This window comes from Mirounga angustirostris, unplaced genomic scaffold (genome assembly GCF_029215605.1).
Source record: "Mirounga angustirostris isolate CCGP_5_RB_7025 unplaced genomic scaffold, mMirAng1.0.hap1 SCAF_13, whole genome shotgun sequence".
Classification (NCBI taxonomy): domain Eukaryota; kingdom Metazoa; phylum Chordata; class Mammalia; order Carnivora; family Phocidae; genus Mirounga; species Mirounga angustirostris.
In genome coordinates, this window is record NW_026991721.1 from 43,383,548 (window position 1) to 43,392,997 (window position 9,450).

Here is a 9,450-nt window from a genome sequence, read left to right on the forward strand (position 1 = left end):
TCCAGTTATGCAGGATCACTCATTGAGTGTCTCAAAACTCTTGAGCTAGGATGTTGATGCTCTTGGTGATGTTGTCCACAATCTAGGTTAGCTCTCATATAAATGCACGAATGACCCAAGCATTTTGTCAGACTTCCTTAGTGGTCCAGACTTGTCCTGACTCACCCATGGTCTGCTGCAATGGTGAGTCCTTCGAGATTTACATACAAGTTACTGTGAGATTTATATCATTTTATAGGGCTTTTTCAGATCCTGGGAAGAATAGCCAGCTGCAAGGCAACCTAGAGTCCCAATACGGATCTGGACAGTCAGGTTATAGTTCTCAGTAATGCCATTAGGTGGGAGGGAGAGAGATTAGAAAAGTTAGTTTGGAAGATTGCAGCCAGATATTGAAGGAATCTGGAATAATCGAAAATTTGGGAAATATTGACAGTTTGGGCAAGGTAACAGGATCCAGTCCAATTTGCAGGTAAGTATCAAAACTGGTTTTTCCATAGGGAGGAAAGAAGTCAATTAATCTCTCCCACACAAGACTGAGTTTGCATATCAATCACCTATAATTTACAAAGAGGCAGAAAATACCTCAAAGACAATAAAAATCTCATAAATAAACTCATCAAACGTATCCAGCTCTGACCACAGTAAAATCCCCTTTTAGGAGCTTTCTGCGAATTTCACTACACATTACACATTCCTTATAGTACAACTTCTCATGGTGGCAAAAGAGAACATATTCATTAATAGCCCAAATGTATATAGCCTCTCTGCAGCTTATAAAAATAAGAAGCTAAAGTAAATGAATTAAATTATACTTAGTAATACTGTTTCGGTATCCTATCTTTTTTTTTAATTTATTTTTTTTTCAATTTTTTCTAATTATTATGTTATGTTAATCACCGTACATTCCATTATTAGTTTTTGATGTAGTGTTCCATGATTCATTGTTTGCGTATAACACCCAGTGCTCCATGCAGAACGTGCCCTCCTCAATACCCACCACCAGGCTAACCCATCCTCCCACCCCCCTCCCCTCTAGAACCCTCAGTTTGTTTTTCAGAGTCCATCGTCTCTCATGGTTCATCTCCCCCTCTGACTTCCCCCCCTTCATTCTTCCCCTCCTGCTATCTTCTTCTTCTTCCTCTTCTAACATATAATGTATTATTTGTTTCAGAGGTACAGATCTGTGATTCAACAGTCTTGCACAATTCATAGCGCTCACCATAGCACATACCCTCCCCAATATCTATCACCCAGCTACCCCATCCCTCCCACCCCCCACAACTCCAGCAACTCTCAGTTTGTTTCCTGAGATTAAGAATTCCTCATATCAGTGAGGTCATATGATATATGTCTTTCTCTGATTGTCTTATTTCACTCAGCATAACACTCTCCAGTTCCATGCACGTTGTTGCAAATGGCAAGATTTCATTTCTTTTGATGGCTGCATAACATTCCATTGTATAAATATACCACATCTTCTTTATCCATTCATCTGTCGATGGACATCTTGGCTCTTTCCACAGTTTGGCTATTGTGGACATTGCTGCTATAAACATCGGGGTGCACATACCCCTTCAGATCCCTACATTTGTATCTTTGGAGTAAATACCCAGTCGTGCAATTGCTGGATCGTATGGTAGCTCTATTTTCAACTTTTTGAGGAACCTCCACACTGTTTTCCAGAGTGGTTGCACTAGCTTGCATTCCCACCAACAGTGTAGGAGGGCTCCCCTTTCTCCACATCCCCACCAACATCTGTTGATTCCTGATATGTTAATTTTAGCCATTCTGACTGGTGTGAGGTGACATCTCATTGAGGTTTTGATTTGGATTTCCCTGATGCCGAGCCATGTTGAGCACTTTTTCATGTGTCTGTTGGCCATTTGGATGTCTTCTTTGGAAAAATGTCTGTTCATGTCTTCTGCCCATTTCTTGATTGGATTCTTTGTTCTTTGGGTGTTGAGTTTAAGACGTTCTTTATAGATTTTGGATACTAGCCCTTTATCTGATATTTCATTTGCAAATATCTTCTCCCATTTTGTCGGTTGTCTTTTGGTTTTGTTGACTATTTCCTTTGCTTTGCAAAAGCTTTTTATCTTGTTGAGGTCCCAATAGTTCATTTTTGCCCTCACTTCCCTTGCCTTTGGTGATGTTTCTAGGAAGAAGTTGCTGCGGCTGAGGTCGAAGAGACTGCTGCCTGTGTTCTCCTTTAGGATTTTGATGGACTCCTGTCTCACATTGAGGTCTTTCAACCATTTGGAGTCTATTTTTGTGTATGGTGTAAGGAAATGGTCCAGTTTCATTCTTCTGCATGTGGCTATCCAATTTTCCCAACACCATTTGTTGAAGAGACTGTCTTTTTTCCATTGGACATTCCTTCCTGCTTTGTCGAAGATGAGTTGACCATAGAGTTGAGAGTCCATTTCTGGGCTCTCTATTCTGTTCCATTGATCTATGTGTCTGTTTTTGTGCCAGTACCATACTGTCTTGATGATGACAGCTTTGTAATAGAGCTTGAAGTCCGGAATTGTGATGCCGCCGGCTTTGCTTTTCTTTTTCAACATTCCTCTGGCTATTCAGGGTCTTTTCTGGTTCCATACAAATTTTAGATTTATTTGTTCCATTTCTTTAAAAAATGTGGATGGTATTTTGATGGGGATTGCATTGAATGTGTAGATTGTTCTAGGTAGCATTGACATCTTCACAATATTTGTTCTTCCAATCCATGAGCATGGAATGTTTTTCCATTTCTTTGTGTCTTCCTCAATTTCTTTCATGAGTATTTTATAGTTTTCTGAGTACAGATCCTTTGCCTCTTTGGTTAAATTTATTCCTAGGTATCTTATGGTTTTGGGTGCAATTGTAAATGGGATCGACTCCTTAATTTCTTTCTTCTGTCTTGTTGTTGGTGTATAGGAATGCCACTGATTTCTGTGCATTGATTTTATGTCCTGCCACTTTACTGAATTCCTGTATGAGTTCTAGCAGTTTTGGGGTGGAGTCTTTGGGGTTTTCCACATAAAGTATCATATCATCTACAAAGAGTGAGAGTTTGACTTCTTCTTTGCCGATTCAGATGCCTTTGATTTCTTTTTGTTGTCTGATTGCTGTGGCTAGGATTTCTAATACTTTGTTGAATAGCAGTGGTGATAGTGGATATCCCTGCTGCGTTCCTGACCTTACGGGGAAGCTCTCAGTTTTTCCCCATTGAGAATGATATTCGCTGTGGGTTTTTCATAGATGGCTTTTATGATATTGAGGTATGTACCCTCTATCCCTATACTCTGAAGAGTATTGATCAAGAAAGGATGCTGTACTTTGTCAAATGCTTTTTCTGCATCTATTGAGAGGATCATATGATTCTTGTTCTTACTGTTATTAATGTATTGTAGAATGTTGATTGATTTGTGGATGTTGAACCAACCTTGCAGCCCAGGGATAAATCCCACTTGGTCGTGGTGAAGAATCCTTTTAATGTACTGTTGGATCCTATTGGCTAGTATTTTGGTGAGAATTTTTGCATCCATGTTCATCAAGGATATTGGTCTGTCATTCTCCTTTTTGATGGGGTCTTTGTCTGGTTTGGGGATCAAGGTAATGGTGGCCTCATAAAACGAGTTTGGAAGTTTTCCTTCCATTTCTATTTTTTGGAACAGTTTCAGAAGAATAGGTATTAATACTTCTTTAAATGTTTGGTAGAATTTCCCTGGGAAGCCATCTGGCCCTGGGCTTTTGTTTGTTGGGAGATTTTTGATGACTGCTTCAATTTCCTTAGTGGTTATAAGTCTGTTTAGGTTTTCTATTTTTTCCTGGTTCAGTTTTGGTAGTTGATACACCTCTAGGAATGCATCCATTTCTTCCAGGTTATCTAATTTGCTGGCATAGAGTTGCTCATAATATGTTCTTAGAATTGTTTGTATTTCTTTGGTGTTGGTTGTGATCTCTCCTCTTTCATTCATGATTTTGTTGATTTGGGTCCTTTCTCTTTTCTTTTTGAGAAGTCTGGCCAGGGGTTTATCAATCTTGTTAATTCTTTCAAAGAACCAGCTCCTAGTTTCGTTGATCTGTTCTACTGTTCTTCTGGTTTCTATTTCATTGATTTCTGCTCTGATCTTTATTATTTCTCTTCTCCTGCTGGGTTAGGCTTTATTTGCTGTTCTTTCTCCAGCTCCTTTAGGTGTAGGGTTAGGTTGTGTACTTGAGACCTTTCTTGTTTCTTGAGAAAGGCTTGTATTGCTATATACTTTCCTCTTAGGACTGCCTTTGCTGCATCCCAAAGATTTTGAATAGTTGTGTTTTCATTTTCATTGGTTTCCACGAATTTTTTTAATTCTTCTTTAATTTCCTGGTTGACCCATTCATTCTTCAGTAGGATGCTCTTTAGCCTCCATGTATTTGAGTTCTTTCCAACTTTCCTCTTGTGATTGAGTTCTAGTTTCAAAGCATTGTGGTCTGAAAATAGGCAGGGAATGATCCCAATCTTTTGGTTCCAGTTGAGACCTGATTTATGACCTAGGATGTGATCTATTCTGGAGAATGTTTCATGGGCACTAGAGAAGAATGTGTATTCTGTTGCTTTGGGATGGAATGTTCTGCATATATTTGTGAAGTCCATTTGGTCTAGTGTGTCATTTAAAGTCTTTATTTCCTTGTTGATCTTCTGCTTAGATGATCTGTCCATTTCAGTGAGGGGGTGTTAAAATCCCCCACTATTATTGTATTGTTGTCGATGTGTTTCTTTGCTTTTGTTATTAATTGGCTTATATAATTGGCTGCTCCCATGTTAGGGGCATATTTATAATTGTTAGATCTTCTTGTTGGATAGACCCTTTAAGTAGGATATAGTGTCCTTCCTCATCTCTTATTACAGTCTTTGGTTTAAAATCTAATTAGTCTGATATAAGGATTGCCACCCCAACTTTCTTTTGGTGTTCATTAGCATGGTAAATGGTTTTCCACCCTTTCACTTTCAATCTGGGGGTGTCTTTGAGTCTAAAATGAGTCTCTTGCAGACAGCATATCAATGGGTCTTGTTTTTTTATCCGATCTGATAGCCTGTGTGTTTTGATTGGGGCATTTAGCCCATTTACATTCAGGGTAACTATTGAAAGATAGGAATTTAGTGCCACCATATTGCCTGTAAGGTGACTGTTACTGTATATTGTCTGTGTTCCTTTCCGGTTTATGTTGCTTTTAGGCTCTCTCTTTGCTTAGAGGACCCCTTTCAAGATTTCTTGTAGGGTTGGTTTTGTGTTTGCAAATTCCTTTAGTTTTTGTTTGTCCTGGAAGCTTTTTATCTCTCCTTCTATTTTTAATGACAGCCTAGCTGGATATAGTGTTCTTGGCTGCATATTTTTCTCATTTAGTGTTCTGGATATATCATGCCAGTCCTTTCTGGCCTGCCAGGTCTCTGTGGATAGGTCTGTTGCCAATCTAATGTTTCTACCATTGTAGGTTACATATCTCTTCTCCTGAGCTGCTTTCAGGATTTTTTCTTTGTCTATGAGACTCGTAAGTTTTACTATTAGATGTCGGGGAGTTGACCTATTTTTATTGATTTTGAGAGGGGTTCTCTGTGCTTCTTGGATTTTCATGCCTGTTTCTTTCCCCAAATTAGGGAAGTTCTCTGCTATAATTTGCTCCATTATACCTTCTGGCCCTCTCTCTCTTTCTTCTTCTTCTGGGATCCCAATTATTCTAATGTTGTTTCGTCTTATGGTATCGCTTATCTCTCGAATTCTGCCCTCGTGATCCAGTAGTTGTTTATCTCTCTGTTTCTCAGCTTCTTTATTTTCCATCATTTGGTCTTCTATCTCACTGATTCTCTCTTCTGCCTCATTTATTCTAGCAGTTAGGGCCCCCATTTTTGATTGCACCTCATTAATAGCCTTTTTGATTTGGACTTGGTTAGATTTTAGTTCTTTTATTTCTCCAGAAAGGGTTTCTCTAATAACTTCCATGCTTTTTTCAAGCCCAGCTAGTATCTTTAAAGTGATGATTCTGAACTCTAGATCTGACATCGTACTAATGTCCGTATTGAGTAGGTCCCTGGCAGTCGGTACTACCTCTTGTTCTTTTTGTTGAGGTGATTTTTTCCGTCTTGTCATTTTGTCCAGAGAAGAACAGATGAATGAGAGAACAAAATGCTAACAGGGTAACAATGTCCCCAGAAAATATACTCTAAACAAATCAGAAAAGACCTGAAGCTGGGGGAAAAGAAAGAAAAAAGAAAAAGAAGAAAAAAGAAAAAAAAAAAGATAAAAACAAACAAAAACAGAACAAAACAGAAAAAACCAGAATATGATCAAATATGATCAGGCTAGTGCATAGATCAGTGCCACATACTAGATTTTGGGTGTATTTTGGTCTGTTAGGAGAAAGTGCCTGCCAAAATTTTAAAGAAAGAAAAACTTAAATACATACAAAAATAAGGGCTGATATGATGAAGGGATGGGATATGACTGTAAAGATGGAAATTATAAAAAATTTTATAAAAGGAATTGATAAGAAGTTGTTTGAAAAAAGAAAGAAGAGGATTTTAAAAAAAAGGAAAAAAAAAGGGAGAGAATGTGATCAGGCAGGAGAGTAGAACAAAACCATACACTAGAGATTTAGGGTATATTTTTATCTGTTAGAAGAAACTATCTCAAAATTTTAAAGAGAGAACAACTTATATATATATGCCAAAAATAAGGGTAACTACTATGAAGGGATAGAATATGACTCTAAAAATGAAAAATAAAAATGTTTTTTAAAAAAAGGATTGATAAGATGTTGGTTGAAAAAGGGAAAAAGAAAAATTAAAAAAAAAAAAAGACAGTTAAAAAAAATTTAGCTTTGAAAGACTAAAGAATCATGGTAAAAAAGCCATGGATTCTAAGTGCATTATTCCCCTAGCGCTGGAGTTCTGCCGTTCTCATTGATCGGTAAACTTGGTCTTGGCTGGCTGTTCTCGCTGATCTTCTGGGAGAGGGGCCTGTTGCCATGGTTCCCAAATGTCTTTGCCAGAGGCGGAATTGCCCTGCCCTTGCCCGGTCTGGGCTAAGTAATCTGCTCGGGTTTGCTCTCAGGAGCTTTTGTTCCCTGCAAGCTTTCCGTATAGCTTTGGAGGACAAGAGTGAAAATGGCGGCCTCCCAATCTCCGCCCCGGAGGAGCCGAGAACTCGGGGCCCCGCTCCTCAGTGAGCCCCCAGAGAAAAGCAGTCAGTCACTCCCATCTCCCGGGTCTCCAGCTGCACCCCATGCTCACCCGGCCTGTGACCGAGCATTTCTATCTCTGGCACCCGACTTGGTATGGAGTCTCCAAACCCAGCAGATCCCTGCGGTGAGCTCCTGCGCCGCTCCTCCCAGGGGAGGAAGGGGAGTCTCCCCGGATCTGCCGCTTCTTGGGACCCTGCTGGAAGAGCAGTGGCCTGACTGTGCCGCGGATCACGGTTTATGGCAACCCCGAGCTGAGAGCCCGCGCCTGGGCTCCGCCTCTGCAGCCGGCTTCCCCGCTCTGATACCTGGGAGCTCTGCCGCACTCAGGCACCCCGGTCTTTCTGTGACCCCGAGGGTCCTGAGACCACACTGTCCCGGAGGGTTCCACCCCCGCTTAGCCACCAGAGTGACATCCCTCGGCGGAGCAGACTTTTAAAAGTTCCGATTTTGTGCTCCGCGGCTCTATCACTTGCCAGAAGCGGCTGATGGAGGCCCCGCCCCCGCCGTCTATCCTCCCGAATATCGCCTCGGATTCACTTCTCCGCACGTCCTACCTTCCAGAAAGTGGTCGCTTTTCTGTTCAGAGAGTTGTTGCCATTCTTTTCTTCGATCTCCCGTTGAGTTCGTAGGTGTTCAGAATGGTTTGATCCCTATCCAGCTGAATTCCTGAGACCAGAAGAAATCCAGGTCTCCTACTCCTCCGCCATCTTGCTCCGCCTCCAGAAATAGGCTTTTAAAAAAATGGTAAGGCAATGAAAGGTGACTATATAAATTTAAGTAATGGAGTTATAAAAAAAAAATCAGATATAAATTACTTATAATTCCTCCATAATCACATTTATGCATTTTGTCGTTTCTCCTTCCAGATTTTTGTCCTTATTGTCTACACGTGTGCCTGCACAGATGCAAACACACATGCTCAAAAACACAATAAAAAACATGTAGAATTGTATTATGTTCATTTTCCATGTTAATAACTATGGCTTTTCATAAACATGAGCTTGTAACTATTGTGATGTTTTTCTTTTTTTTTTTTTTTAAGATTTTATTTATTTATTTGACAGAGAGAGACACAGTGAGAGAGGAAACACAAGCAGTGGGAGTGAGAGAGGGAGAAGCAGCCTTCCTACGGAGCATGGAGCCCAACATGGGGCTCGATCCCAGGACCCTGGGATCATGACCTGAGCCGAAGGCAGACACCTAACGACTGAGCCACCCAGGTGCCCCTTGTGATGTTTTTCTAACCTAGTGATTTGGTGAGCAATTGAAGGAGGTAAAATGACTAGGATGAAATGAAAACAAGAGCAAAGCCAATGCAAATTTGCAAAAAATGACACATTGTGAGTGCCTAATGATTGCTGAAAACTATTTGCAAGGTTCCACGGAAGCCTACTATTTCCTCCTCTGAAAGACTGACGTTTTCCACAAGAGTTTGGAAATTGACACAGATGACTTGAGGATGTCTGGTCGGCCCTTACTAAAGAGACTTCCCTCTTCTAAAGAGGCCTTGGTCACAGCTCAAAAATCCTTTGGGCCAGCAGTGTTTATTTGAACATGGTTTCAAAGGTAGGAAGGAAGAGGATGGAAGGAAAACCCAAAAGTGCTTATTTAAGTTGACGATTTATTTGGAGAAAGCAAGTTTCATATCCAAGCCAATCTAGAGTTGTTCCCAAAGTCAACCGTTAAAAGAGCCAGAGCAAACATGCAGACCAAGTCTGCCAGGGTGCCATTGTCTGTCAGGGAATCTAGCTTTGGGAAGGACATGAAGAACATTTTCTGGCTCAAGCCTCCCCTTTTACTGGACTTAATTCCTCACAGCACTAGAATCTCCACGTGTCTGTGGGCTGGAGGCCTTGCTCATAAGGAGACTGTGTTTGCAGAATCGATGAGAGGAAAGGCAACTGACAATCTCAACCAGAGGCCCATTTTAAGGACTCTCCCAGCACGGGCATGCTGAGTGAGTGTGGCTCCTTCAAAATAAGGCCTGGGCCGAGTGCTGTCTTGTTCTACTTGGACACCACTGCTCAGAACAGCCTTGGAATTCTTCTTTGCAAACTTTCTTTAGAGGCCCACAAGAAAAATCCAATTCATTTTTTTATAGTACCCCCTGAGATATATATATAGATAGATATTGCCATGAAGATCTTATTTAGAATTCAAAAAAAACTAGGCTTGGAGTTGGACAAATCTGTGTATGAATTCCAATTTATCTACTTCATAGCTGTGTGACCTTGGTTAAGGCACACACTC